Source organism: Myotis daubentonii, chromosome 2, assembly GCF_963259705.1.
Source record: "Myotis daubentonii chromosome 2, mMyoDau2.1, whole genome shotgun sequence".
Taxonomy (NCBI): Eukaryota; Metazoa; Chordata; class Mammalia; order Chiroptera; family Vespertilionidae; genus Myotis; species Myotis daubentonii.
This window is the reverse complement of record NC_081841.1, coordinates 20,551,743-20,566,726: the sequence shown is the minus strand read 5'-3', so window position 1 is coordinate 20,566,726 and position 14,984 is coordinate 20,551,743.

The following is a 14,984-nucleotide window of genomic DNA, read 5'->3' as shown; positions in this document are numbered from 1 at the left end:
TCTAAGGTGAGCCACACTGAAGAATAGAAGAAACGAAGGACATTCACTACTGCAATTTTTTTTTTCTTTTTTCACTTTTTAACTAAGAAACCAATTTTTTTTTATTTTTTTTTTCTGTTCTTTTTTTTCTTCTTCTTCTTTTTCCATCACCTGATTTTACCCTTTTAATTACTACCTTCTTATTTTTAACCAGTATTATTACTGCTACCATTTTACCATTTTTTAAAGTGCCATTTTATTTTTTCTTTATTTTTTGGGGGGGGATTAGTGTTCACCATTCTATTTTCATCGTTATATTATTGGTTGTTTCTAGTTTGCATTCATATCCAGGGAGCTGTTGCTGGAATTTGTTGGGATTAATGGCTGTTCTATAGGAGTATTCTCCTCATATAAAAAGTCTCTTCCCCTCTTCCACTTCATTCTCTCTTTTCGCTCTTTTTTTTTTTCTTTTCTTTTCTCGCTTTTATTTTCCCACTTCCTTTTTCCCAATTTCATTTTTGCACTACCTTTTTTTGGTCCCTACTTTTCTTTTCCTTTCTCTCTTTTATCTTTTTCTCTTCCTTCTTCCTTATCCCCTAATTCTCTTAATTCAGGTGGTCACCTTTACTTGGGGTTATTAATATCGTAAATATATTTGTGTATAGTGCCTGGTACGTGGTGCCTTGTTGTGTTGTATTTTGTGCCTTTAAATCAACGCAACAGATCCAAGCAACAGCAACCTCCTGAGCACCACATCCTCTGCTGAGGAACAGCAGCTGTACGTGAAACCTCGCCCCACCAGCCAGAAGAGCCACCACAGCTGTGAACAGCACCCACCAGAGGAGCTGCTGACAACTGAAGAGCAGCTGCTACCGCAACCGCCCGAAGAGCAACCACAGACCAAGGAGTCACTGCCACCAAGGGAGCAACCACTGAACAACTCAACGTCTAGATATGTCATTGAGATCAAACATGGGTAGACAAAGAAACCCCCAAAGGAAAGAGAAGGAGGACTCTCCAGAAAAGCAGCTAAGTAATACAGAGGCATGCAACATGACAGATAAAGAATTCAGAATAAGGATCCTAGAGTGCATAAACCGGATGGAGGAAAAAATCGACAACCTCTTCAAGAAGCAAGAAGAAACAGATGAAAAAATCGATAACATATGGAAGAAGCTAGAAGAAACAGATGAAAAAATCGATAACATATGGAAGAAGCTAGAAGAAACAGATGAAAAAATCAACAACCTAAGTAAGACCCAAGAGGAAATGAAGAGTGATATAGCTGCAATGAAAAACTCCATTGAAAGTATCAACAGTAGACTAGGAGAAGCAGAGGACCGAATAAGTGAATTAGAAGACAAGGAAGCAAAACACACCCAAAATGTACTGCAATTGGAGAAAAATTAAAGTTTTAAAAAGCACTTGCATTCAAAATGTATTATGTCATTTATTAAATATTCACAACCTCTAAGGCATATAGTGTCAGCGCCCTTTTCTAAACAAGGGATTTGAGAGCCATATAGTTTAAGGATGCATACTGTCGCCAGTTAGTAAGTGGCAAAGCTGGACTTGAACTTGTATCTCCTGACTTGTGTGAGACTAATTCAACTGTACCACCTGCCCTTCAGCATCTTCACCCTGAACAGAAGTTTCTTTTTGTTTTCATCTATTCTAATCAGGTTTCCCTCAAGTGAGGAAACACTGCGCCAATCATCTCCTCTGCAACATTAGTTCTTCGCAATCTAGTTGTTCTAAACGGAGTGTTGCTGGCAGGAACCTGCCACCACACTCCCAGCAGTGAAGTCACTCTGGCTGGTGGGTCTGGGAGAAAACACCACCCACCAGACTTGATAGACTGGAGGCTGGCTATCTGGTTAGCCCTCAACTCTTGGCTGCCCTGATCTTGCAGGGGCTGACAGGCTGTGCTAGGAGCAATCTCACCCTCTAGACTTGGCAAAGTATCTCACCTCTGACTTGTGGGGACAATGAGCACCACTTAGGTTGATGACCTCACGTGACTTCCCAGCTCTTGTCCAAAAGAGTTGGGGGGCTGTTCCTCTATTCCTCTCCTCTCACTTCCCTCTCCTCTTCCTTCTCCCTTCATGTTTCTCCTTTGGTAAATCTTTGGTGTAGGTTGTCAGCCTCCTTTTTTTTTTTTTTTTTAATACATGTTTATTGATTTCAGAGAGGAAGGGAGAGGAAGATAGAAACATCAATGATGAGAGAAAATCATTGATCAGCTGCCTCCTGCATGCCCCACACTGGGGATCAAGCCCACAACCCGGGCATGTGCCCTGATCTGAAATGAATCTCCTGATCCATAGATTGACATTCAACCACGGAGCCATGCCGACCAGGCTAGCCTCCTTTGTTTAATTGGCTTTATATGAATGAAATCTCCCCATTTTCTGGGTCACTGATACCTGAGGTTGGGTGGGGTCAGAAGGACTCAAAGACCTGGGCAGAAAGCAACTGAAAGTTGATGTTTCTATCTCCCTCTCCCTTCCTCTCTGAAATCAATAAACATGTATTTTTTAAAAAACGGCTTCTGGGTCCTTGTCATTAGGGGCCTGTCATTTCAGGCCCCCACCTCACGCCTACCTGTCAAGGTAAAACCATCCCATCTTGCACTTTCATGGCATCATGGGCATCTCCTTCAGTACTTTTTGCTTTTTCTCATAAGCAGTTTCACATAGGTTTATGGGATTATTTGATTTATATCTTTCTCCCCCATTAGGCTAAGCTACATAAAGTCAGAGACCATGCAGCTTTCCTGCACCTGGCCAACAATAGACACTCAATAAATATTTGTTGGATGGATGAATTAACCTTCATTGCTGACATAGCAAGAGAGAGAGCGAGCCTAAGCTATGGCAAGAAGGTTCTGTTCAGCTCCTCTGGCGCTGCACTGCCTGGTTTTAATTCCTGGCTCTACAACAGGCTTCTCATGAAACCTTAGACAAGTATCACCATCCACCTCATGTTATAGTTCTAAATGGCGGTAATAGTAATACTTACTCCTTATGGTTGTTCTGAGGATCAGATAAGATAATACATGCAACACCCTTCAAACAGTCTCTGGGAGCTAGAAGGGGATAAAACATATTCTCTGGGTTCCCTGGGTGTTCGTGCTCCAAGATCACTGACTTTTCTTAAGTAAAATAACAAAAGTGATGAGACCTGCTTTGCACTCAACTGATGAGCCAGCTTCCTAGAGCCCAGAGACACATCCAAACACCAGTCTTAGGATGAAGTCAGCCTGTGCTTCTGAGAGGAGAAGCCCTTGAGGGTTACAGCCTTGATCTGCAAGCCACAGCTTCCTCTGCTGAGATGCCTGGGAACACCAGCAGCTTGCTAAGGAAACCAGTTGGTTGTCAAAACACAAGCTGGCTTCTCCTGTCAGGGGTGTCAGCCGACATCTTGGAGGAGGGCAGAGCAGGCTCTTGGGAGTTCAGTGCTGATAAATGATTTGTAAATGTCACGTAGGCTCAAGGGGTGGGTGCCAGTGTCCATGGAAATCACCTCTGTTTCAAAGCCATGGAAAATTGTGAAACCTCCAACTTTCTTATATAAGCACATGTACCATATTTTTAAACCTATAAACAGTAAAAATGACTATAAATCTACTTGTCATTACCACACCACAATAACAGAATCTCCCTACACTAAAAACAATTTCCTATCCTTTTTTTTGTTCTCTAACCCATAATCTCATTATTTCCTTTACTCAATCCAGGTATACCTCCTCTCTGAGACTATTGATTCAAACAATCCACTAACAAGTATTTATCATGCCCTACTGTGTACCCAGAGCAAGATAACAGAAGGCCAAGAAAGATAACAGAAGAAAGCACAGCCAATGTCTTCATGGACCAACTTAAAGTCTGTTTTGTCAGACCTGCATTGCTCCAAGACCTACAGCCTTCACTCAGCAGTCAGTCAATCACCAAGTATTTATCAACACTGCTGCGTGCCTGGGATCCAGAATATGTGTGAGCCAGGCAAGGTCCCGGTTCTCATGGAGTTAGCATTTCAGTAGCAGCAAGTGGCAATGAGCCATAAGCAAGTATTGTATGTTCAGAAAATGGTAAGTGCTATGAAGGAATTAGGTAAAGGTAGGAAAATGGAGTTGGAGGGGCTGAAGGCCACAGAAAGCATTTCTGAAGAGGTTGCATGATTAGTCTGTCGAAAGTGCTAAGATAGCCCTAGCCAGTTTGGCTCAGTGGATAGAGCCTGCAGACTGAAGAGTCCCAGGTTCAATTCTGGCAAGGGCACATGCCTGGGTTGAGGGCTCAATCCCCAGCAGGGGGCATGCAGGAGGCAGCCGATCAATGATTCTCTCTCATCATTAATATGTCTATCCTTTTCTTGCTCTCTGAAATCAATAAAAATATTTTTAAAGTACTAAGATACAAGATAAGAGACTATTAAAAATCATTTCTAGTAGGGATCCCGCTCATAAACCCTGGGGAAACACAAAGGACATGGTAATGAACTTAGAGCTGCCTCCAGCTGTAAGCTTCTATGACTCTTGGTTGAGGGCTGCACGTTATTCATAGCACTAAGCACAGCATCTGACTCATAGTTGATGTTGAATGACAGTGATCACAGTAGTCACTTTGGGCCAGGCAATGCACTAAGGACTTGCCATGCACTATTTCATTTAAGTCTCAAAACCACCACATGAAAAAGGTACTATTATCCCCACATGACAAGCACAAAGAGACAGAAACTAACCTGGTGCTAGACTGCAAACCCAGGCGCTCTCTTTACAGACCACCTGGTCTCCACTCCCACTGTAGTGCAGGCAGCATAACAAATGCACATGTGATCTTTCCACTTGACCTTAGATCTCATTCATTTCTAGGAAGGGTACAGAGGTGGAGGTTATCTGCTCCAGGCCTGGGATCCTTAGAATCCATATATTCAATTGCATCTGAAATACTGCTACACTCAAACGTTCATGCCTTTTTGAATACACAACCAAATAGCTGCTTGTCCCAGACAAGAGGCAGTCTGAGAGAAGTTTAAATTCTGAGGTTGGGCAAATCAAATAGCAAAAATTATAGCTTTTTTCCTCCTTCTTTGTAGCTCCTCAGTTCACAAATAGATTTTTACAGTTGAGTCTTAACCATTGTCAACTCCCTAGAGGCCCAGTGCACAAAAACGTGCACCAGTGGGTCCCTCAGCCTGGCCTGTGGGATTGGGCCAAAACCAGCTCTCTGACATCCCCTGAGGGGTCCCGGATTGCGAGAGGGTGCAGGCCAGGCCGAGGGACCCCACTGGTGCATGATTGAGACCAGGGAGGGATATGGGAGGTTGGCCAGCAGGGGAGGGACCACAGGAAGGCTCCAGGACATGTCCAGCCCATCTCATTCAGTCCCCATTGGCCAGACCCCAGCAGCAAGCTAACCTACCGGTCAGAGTGTCTGCCCCCTGGTGGCCAGTGCACATCATAGCAAGTGATTGAGCGGCCTTAGCATATCATTAGTAAATTATGCTTTGATTGGTTGAATGGACAACCGGACACTTAGCATGTAAGACTTTTTTTTATATATAGGATTATGATATTGACCAATAATGTCCACTGGCCTGATAGGGCCAGTAATGAGCTCAGTTCTCAGACCAGTGCTGGAAATGAAGCTAGAGATGAGATAAGGTGAGAAGTCAGGAATGCATCCATGGCTTCACATACACTGCAACAGGACAGTTCATTCCCACTCTGCAGGACTAGCCAGTCCAGTCCCAGGCCCAGACCTCCCCACCTCCATCCTCTGCTAAAATGATTTCTTCACATGGATCACCCTGCCTGGTCCCCCGACCTGTGTCAGTTTCCCCCATCCTTCCAGAGCCATCTCAAACGCCTGATTCCTACATCTGTTTTGTCATTTGTGCCCTTAGTTTGTGCTGCTTGTCAGATTGTGGGCACATACTTCTCTTCATCTGCTTACATCTCCAAGCTCTCACATAGCACAGGAGACATCTGTGCTCAGTAACTCTTGTTGAGTTAAATTTGATGGTAGTCCCATTTTGAAGGGCTTGTCATCATAGGCTCTGTCCTAGAACTTTACATCATCATCATCATCATCACCAACATCATAACTGACCTTCCCCGATGGCTTCCTGCCTAACAAATATCTAAGTAGTTTATTTCAGAGTTGCCTCATGACAACTCTGAAAGAAGGCCTTCGTTTTATTCCTATTACATAGAGGGGAAAGGCTATTTTATAAAACATCACTTAGAAAACTATCATTTGTATTTGGTCAACTGACTAATAAAAGACAAAACTAGGATTAAGACTCAGATCTACTTGCCTTCAAGACTCACTTAACCAAAACATTTGACTGCCTGGATGCCTCCTCATGTATTGGCCTAAATCAGTGGTTCTCAACCTGTGGGTCGTCAACCTGTGGGTCACGACCCCTTTGGGGGTCGAACAACCCATTCACGGGGGTTGCCTAAGACCATCGGAAAACACATATATAATTACATATTGTTGTTGTGATTAATCACTATGCTTTAATTATGTTCAATTTGTAACAATGAAAATACATCCTGCATATCAGATATTTACGTTATGATTCATAACAGTAGTAAAATTACAGTTATGAAGTAGCAACGAAAATAATTTTGTGGTTGGGGGTCACCACAACATGAGGAACTGTATTAAAGGGTCGAGGCATTAGGAAGGTTGAGAACCACTAGCCTAAAGGGTCCTCTTAGCATTCCCAAGCCTCTCCCACCCTTGGCCCAATATACTAACCCTTCAGTCTTTGACCTCCTGGGGACAGCACACTCCCCAGCTGCTCTCCACAGGCCCTAAGTTCTCTACTCCCCACAATTCTTTAACCCACTTTGCCATTCACTGTTCCACTGCCAAGCTCTGTCTCCCTCCATATATCCTTCTGCATAAACTCCCATTTAATAGACTGTCAGATTATAGTTAAATTGGATTTAATTTAAGTAGTTCACACCAAAGTGTGAGTGACTACTAGCCCCTTAACGGTGCAAATTTGCCAATTGTTAAGAGGATATCTGCTAACTTCAAGGACTAAATCTGAATGTGTTCCCAAAGGTGAGTCCTAAAACATTTTCCAGTTACTTGAATGGCCTTCCCCAAGATGACCCCTTAAAAACACTTATTTGTATGGTTGAAGATTTATGCATATATATTTGCTTAAAAAGAAGTCTAATGAAATGTTTCATTAATGCACACTTTTCACTGTGATTCTCTCATTGTTCCTTTGTTTCAGATTAGTCCCTTCCAGCTCTGAAATTTGGGGTCCACACTATAAATCCCCTTGGTTGCCCACAAGCACAGGGTGGTCCAGGCCCAGCATCAGAAAGAAGTGATCATTAATTTACAGCAGAGATTTACTCCTTAGCTTTGCCCTCTCGGCATTTTCCAGAAAAGACCCAACAAACCATGGCTCAGTAGGGGCAACATCAGAACAGCTCCTTCAAAGATGCAGAACAATGGTCTCTGTGTGGCTCCAAGAAATTCCATGCCACTCAGACTCAGGTTTGTCCTGGTGACCACCAGCTGTCAACATCTGGAATCCATTTCCCCATTCCAAAAAGCCACTCAGACAGAACTGCCTGTAACCAGGATGGGGCCCAGTGATGTGGTCTGGGGAAGGATGGGGAGGGACCCCTGCCAGCTAGGAGTGATTGGGTCAGAGCCAAATTATCCCATAAGAAGAGAGAACCTGAGCTGAGGTCACCAGCTCAACAGAGGTGAGATCATTTTTTCGAAATAACTTGACACTTGCTATGTCAGTAAAAGCATCAAGGAAAATATTAGAACTTTTGGGGGCTTTCTTAAATTTATGTTTTGGTAGGTATTGTTTTTATTTTGAATTATATTTGTAGGAGCATCATATTCTTTTCAGTGCTTAAGCCTTCTAAATCTCTGGTCCCTGGACCAGAGATTTAGAAGGCTGGGAACTATATTATATTGGATTGGGGTTGAAGATATGGACTAAATGCCTCATAGGGTCCCCCAAGTCTTCTGTGTGCCTAAATCCCAGCGTCCAGCACAGTACCTGTCATTTGGGAACTCAGAAAATATGTGGTAACCTGATTATGCTTGTCCCTGCAGGCACCACTGCTGCTGGTGTTACAGTCAACCAACCTGGCCACCCTGGATCCCCCTGAAAATGACAGCAGAGAATGATGAAGAGACCATCAACACCTCCACCCCTGCCCACCACTGCTTGGGTGACCATTCACTGTATCTTCCAAACTGAAACATTTGGGAATGAGGGGACTGGAGGGTTAGAAATAATTCATAAGAATTCCTTAATCACCAAACAGGTGCATTCCTGGTTGTTCTTGGCAGATCTGATGTATGTCAATCTATGTATCCCTCACCAATATTTTTTCACGCAGAGTGACAATTTTTCCAGACCCCATCTCTTTCCCTCCTTCATCCCCACCTGATGGCTCTTCCCTGAGACACTGTCCTGAATTGTCACCCCGTGAGTCTTTCTAGGAGTCTCAGCTCACATCAAATGTCACCACCCACCTGGACTACACACACGGTGAGTGAAGACAGAGCAATGGCACCTGTCAAATGAAGGCTGTTCTTCCACAGGGTCCTAGATGCCAGGGAATGGCTGTATCAATGATTGTTCCCCACCATTCAATGTGGGAAGCCCAGAGTGGTGTATTTTATTGCATTATAAAACAGCTTGTCAAGGGCTTAATCCAGTTCCTCATGCATAGCAGGTACCTCATCAACACATCTCATATGAAGACAGTGAGGAAGCTAGTGTCTATGTCCAGTACCTCCCAAGGCACTGGACATAGACAAGAAGTATAGGCAAGAAGTCATAAGAGAAGTCATTTCAATCCAGAAAGCCTTATTATTGAGCACCTGCTATATTCCAGGCCCGATTCTAGGCACCGAGATGAACAGGAATCTGAGAGAATTCCTGCTCTAAAGGAAGGATTCATTTGAGCTCGAGTGGGAGAGAGGTAGGTAAACAACTGACTACAGCTGAAGCAGAATGCGTTTATGATAGGAGCCCTGAAGCAGGGAAATGGCTTTGGACTGGAGAGACTGAGGATGGCTCCTTTGAGCAGAAGATATGTGTGTTTTGAAGGATGAGTAGGATTGCAGTATATTAAAGTCCACCCAAGAGGATGACTGATGGGCAGGCATAACAATGGGTGTCACCTGGGGCCATGACTTTGTCCAGTGTAGCTAGCAAGTATAGATGTCTTTGGGGTAGATAATGTAGAGAAAGAAAAGGCTAAAAAGGAAGATTTAGTATCACATTATGGAGGACTTTAAAAGTCAGGCTAAAGGGACAGGGATTATTCTGTTTAGGAGCCCTGGAAAGATCTGATTATAGGGGTTGTCCTCTGGAGAGATTAATTTAGAAGGCATGTGTAGTGTGGACTGGAGGCAGACAGGGAAATAAAGGCAGAAAGGCCATGAGAAGGTTATTATGCCCACCTCAGGCTCCATTTCACACCTGGGGCCACAATAACGTGGGATTTATAGGTAACTTCACTACAACCAAAGAAGAACAATAAATAACAATCTATATATATAAAACCCTAATATGCAAATAAACCAAAGGACAGAACAACGGAATAGCCGAACAACTGGTTGCTATGACATGCGTTGTCCACCAGGGGGCATGCATGGAACATGGTGGGCGTTGGCAGCAGGCAGCAGAGCTCGGAATATGGTGGGTGTTGGCTGTGGCGGGATGGTGGAGCAGGTGAGCAGGGCGCCAGACCAAGGCAGGGCTCCAGTCGCTGTCATGGGGGTGAGCCTCTGGTGGTTACTGAAAATTCTTTGCTCCCACGCACCTGTGGTCCCTCTGACACTTGCACCTGCTGCCAGCACCGGCCCCACTCGCACTGGCTGCCAACACCAGAGCCGCTGCTCACACCCGCTGTCAGTGCCCAGCGCCGGCCACAATCACTTGGCACCATCAGCAGGTGCAAGCGGCAGCTGCCAGCCCCAATTGACTGACCTCAGGGCTTCTCCACCTCCCCCTGCTCCTTAGGGGCAATCGGGGCAGCAGCTGCTGCCCACATCCACTGATGCGCCAGCCCTGCTCACACCCATTGCTGGTACCGCTCTGCGCCATCAGCGGGTGCGAGCAGGGCCAGTGCTGTCAGTGCATGGGAGCTGCGGCAATGGGAGTGGGGCTGCTGGAAGACAGGAGACCGGGGGCCGTGGCAGGAGGGGCCAGGCAGGGGCACGGAAGATGGGCCAAGACCTGCCCCTGTGCCCACCACAGCCTCACTGCCCACAGTTCCTTTCAAAGTGCACGAATTCATGCACTGGGCCCCTAGTAATATAATATGTACACCATAGAGTGAGTACAACAGAAGCACAAACCACTACCTGTTGCTTCAACTGGATATTTTGTGAGAAAAAGTCCCTTACAACTGGATGCCGTGGCCACTTAAGCAAAACTGGGACCACTTGCCCAATTTCCCAGGTGGCACCCATTTAAAAAGTGCCAATGATCGCAGTCATAGAAAGGTTTATTAGCTGGGGAGGAAAGCCAGGAGCACGCACGGGCACCTGTGTCCTGCTCCCACAAATAAAAAGCAAAACAAAAGCCAGCAGAAATCCGTGCTGTTTCCTTTGGCGAGGTGGTCCTGCTGCATGTGTTCTGGGTGGTGCTGGGATTGAAAATCCTGCCTGGAGCTCTCCAGGAGGCCTTGGCCTTTCTCCACCCCCACTCCTGCCTGAGGTCTCCACCCCTCTGCTTCTGCAGGAAAACATAGTCTCCTCCCAATTCCCCCAGTCCTCACAGCCCTGTTCCCCACACCTCACCTTATTTCATGCCTTCTCATGCTTCACTCACGTTGTTCTTCTCCGACCAGGCGACTCTCTAAAGTTGTACATCTCTCCTCTGATGACAGTGCTGCTCGCTTCCTCCATTGCTCTTTCCTCCATTTAAAAATGATTTGCTTACGTGATTACTGATTCTCCCCCAATGGACTGGAAAACCAATCGGTAAAGATCCCAGTGTCTTAGCACAATGCCTCCCTGTCAAATATTTTTCAAATGAATGGAGGAATGAATTAATGAGTGAATTGATAATGAATGAGTGATAGCACTAGGACACTGGATTATAAGTGTTTCAGTTTCCCCTCTAGACAGTGAGATGTTCGTATATAGCAGTGGTTCTCAACCTTGGCTGCACATTAGAATCACCAGGGAATCTTTTAAAAATCCTGATTTCCGGGCCTCGTCCTCCGGAAATTCTGTTTCTTTGTTACTAATGTTGTGGCCACAACCCATAACAAAGAAACAGAATTTCTGGAGGATGAGGCCCAGAAATCAGGATTTTAAAAAGATTCCCAGGTGATTCTATTGTGCAGCTAAGGTTGAGAACCACTGGTATATGGAAACCTATTCATCACAGTGCTGTATCCCCTTTGCCTACACAGGCTTCACATTTGCAATAAACACAAGTTGAAATGAGTAAAATCAAATTGGAGGAGACAGATCAGGGCTTTGTAAGCATAATGGAGAGCCAGGAGGCAGCCTTCCCAGGCAGACTGGATTCTGGATTCGGATAAACTGATGTGGCAGGGTTGTGCCTCCGGAGGCGGGGTAGAGGGCAGCTTAATGAGAACTGGGAGACTTTCATGCAGAAGGAGCAAAAGGCAACACAGAAGGAAATCCAGGCTGGAGTCAGGGGAAGCAAGCCCAGTCCTGGATTACTTTAACGGGGGTGTGACCTTGGATATACCACCTCTCTTCTCCTGGCCTCCATTTGCTCCTCTGTAAAAGAAGTGGGACAGACCAGATTGTTTATAAGGTTCCTTCTAGCTGAAATATTGCATTGTGCAAAGTTTGACTGACCTATGAACTAGGAGGTCACAGTTCAATTCCTGATCAAGGCACATGCCCAGGTTGTAGGCTTGATCCCCAGTAGGGGGCATGTAGGAGGCAGCCGATCAATGATTCTCTCTCATCATTGATGCTCCTACCTCTCCCTCTCCCTTCCTCTCTGAAATCAATAAAAAAATGTATTTTTTAAAAAAATAAAGAAAATAAATATCAGTTAAGGGAATGTAATAAGCATCTTGCTCTGTCTGAAGGTCTGTGGTCTGCAGGTGACTCACTCCAGGCTGGGCCACACCCCCTCCATCATGCACACTCCTACACATGTGCATACCATATGCTCACCATGCACACACAGAGGCCATGCCAGCCCAAGGCCCATCTCTACAGCCAGAGAAGAGCCAGGCAAAGAGGGGCAGAGAAGTATAATATTTACTACCTGGCTCTTCTGGGTTTTGCCAACCCCGTCCCTACACAAGTTCTGAGTCCCCTGCCATTGGTAAAACCGGAACTCCTACTGTGGTCCTCAGGGGCGGCACCAGCCTTCAACTCTGGACTCCATCGCTGAATGACAGTGATGGGGACAAGGCAGCCATTCTCCTCTACCCACTATTCCCACTTCCCTCTTCCCAAATGCTCTCCTTTCTTCCTAACCCCCCTTCAAGGTCTCTAGAAGCTTCCCTTTCCTATTCCATTCCCCCTCTCCTTCCCACTCCTGACCTGTAACACTTCATTTCTGAGCCCCTTGCAAGGCACTCAATGCCACTGTCTTGCATGATTTGCTTGTGTTTTGCCCTGATTGCTTCCCCACTGGGACTGGGAAGCATATGAAGGTAGAAACCACATTCTAACTGTTGTTCCAGTATCCCCAGCACACCAAGGAGGGCAGGGCCCAGGTGGCTGCTGAGCAGATGGGAGCTGTTGAGGTCCAAATCAGAGCAGAGCACGTGATGACCACCCAGGGTCCCCCTCCACATGCACACTCTGCCACTTCTGGAGGGGACTTGGAGCAAGGTGTCCCTGCACCAAGAGAAATACTTCGCTCCATGCACCCCAAGCCGAGAAGTCCTCATGACTTTAACACTAGGACAACTCAAAGCCCAACTCTACGGAAAGGTTCCTCAAGGACTGGCACTGTTTCATTTTCCCCTCCAGGGAGTGTCCCTGGCAGCGTGAATCAAGGAGCTGGGGCTTTTAAAGCATGTGGAAAAGCCCAGCCAACATGGCAGCGGTTGAGTGTTGACCTACGAACCAGGAGGTCATGGTTCGATTCCAGGTCAGGACACATGCCTAGGTTGAGAGCTCGATCCCTAGTGTGGAGCCTGCTGGAGGCAGCCGATCAATGATTCTCTCTCATCATTGATGTTTCTATCTCTTTCTCCCTCTCCCTTCCTCTCTGAAATCAATAATATTTTTTTATTTAAAAAAAAAGCATGTGAAAAAAATTTTTTTCCCCTGAGTCTGTCATTGCTTAGGGTTCAGCAATCACAGAGGCAAAAAGCAGGTAGTGGAAGGGGGGGCGATGCACGGCAGTGGAGACGCTGTTCACCGTGGCTGCCGAAGCTGGGAGATGGGGTGGTTTCCTGCTGTGGGGGCCAAGAAGCAACATCTGGATAAAAAGCTTAGCTGAGGCCACTTGATCTAATCTCCTCAGGAAGGGAAAGGCGGTGGGAAATCAATACAGCAGAGAAGGGGAGGTTGGGAGGGGACAGGAGGGGCCTCTTACCTCAGGCAGCCTGAGTAAGAGCCTTGACATTCAGGTTCCTTTCCTGCTAAGCACATGAACAGGTGAACCAGCATGCAAGTTAAGTGGAGCCTTTCTCATAACCATAGCAACAGGCACATTGAGAAGACAGGGAGACGGAAATGCTTGCACTGCCCCGTGGGTGCCCCTCCCAGCGCCCCAGGACAGATTCCACACCACTGGCCACGGAGATGACAGGCAGCCGCCTATCATCCCTACTTTGGGAGGCCCCCTGAGACCCGCATGATTCCCTTGGTAAACCTGTTCTGCAGTATCCTCTCCTTTCACACAAAATAGGAATTCGCTCTCCCCTTTCCTCCACTGCACCCTGAGGATTTTAGCTTGCACCCACTTACTGGGCACTTAAAGATACAGGCTGGCCCTAGCCAGTTTGGCTCAGTGAATAGAACGTCGGCCCACGGACTGAAGGGTTCCGGGTTCAGTTCCAGTCAAGGGCAGTGACCTCAGTTGCAGGCGCAATCCCGGGCCCAGGTCATGCTGCTGCGGGAGGCAACCCATTGATGTGTCTCTCTCACACTGATATTTATCTCTCTGTTTCTCCCTCTCTTTTCCACTCTCTCTAAAAATCAATGGAGCCCTAACTGGTTTGGCTCAGTGGATAGAGTGTCGGCCTGCGGACTGAGGGGTCCCAGGTTCTATTCCAGTCAAGGGCATGTAACTTGGTTGCGGGCACATCCCCAGTGGGGGGGTGTGCAGGTGGCAGTTGGTCAATGTTTCTCTCTCATCAGTGTTTCTAACTCTCTATCCCTCTCCCTTCCTCTCTGTAAAAAATTAATAAAATATATTTTTAAAATAATAATAATAAAAATAAAAATCAATGGAAAAATATCCTCAGGTGAGGATTAACAAAACAAAACAAAAAGATGCAGATTGTCAGGCACCTGGACACATCTAAGTCCTAGGCACCACTGTCTTTGTTGCTTAAGCCTAAAGGAACTGTACTTCAGATCCACAGTGCTAATTTCTCTGTTGCCTCAAAGGGAGGGTTGAGCCTGGGACTCAGTGGCCCAGTCCCAATCACGAGGTGTGTGCTAAACGCCACAGGTTACATTTAAAAGCCATAGAGGGCTTGGAGGTGAGACGCTGTGGAGTTGAGCTTTGGCAAGATGCCCAGCTTTTAAGCAGATTGTAAATTATAAATAAGTAAAGCGTCTCTGTTTTTCTTCCTTTGCCCTGGCATGTGGTGAAAAACAACAGAGCCCTGCCTGCAGTCCTGTTTCCTCCTCAGATTGGCTGCTCAGTCACAGGCACTGGCTTTATTATTGTGTCCGCATCTTACTTAAACCCAGTTCCCAGACATCAATTTAGCGGATCCTCCCTCACCCCGCGGAGACCTGAATGCACCCTCACAACTAGCCATAGGCTCACTGTTGTCGTGGGGGAGGTGTGACTGTGGACCACCAGCCTCC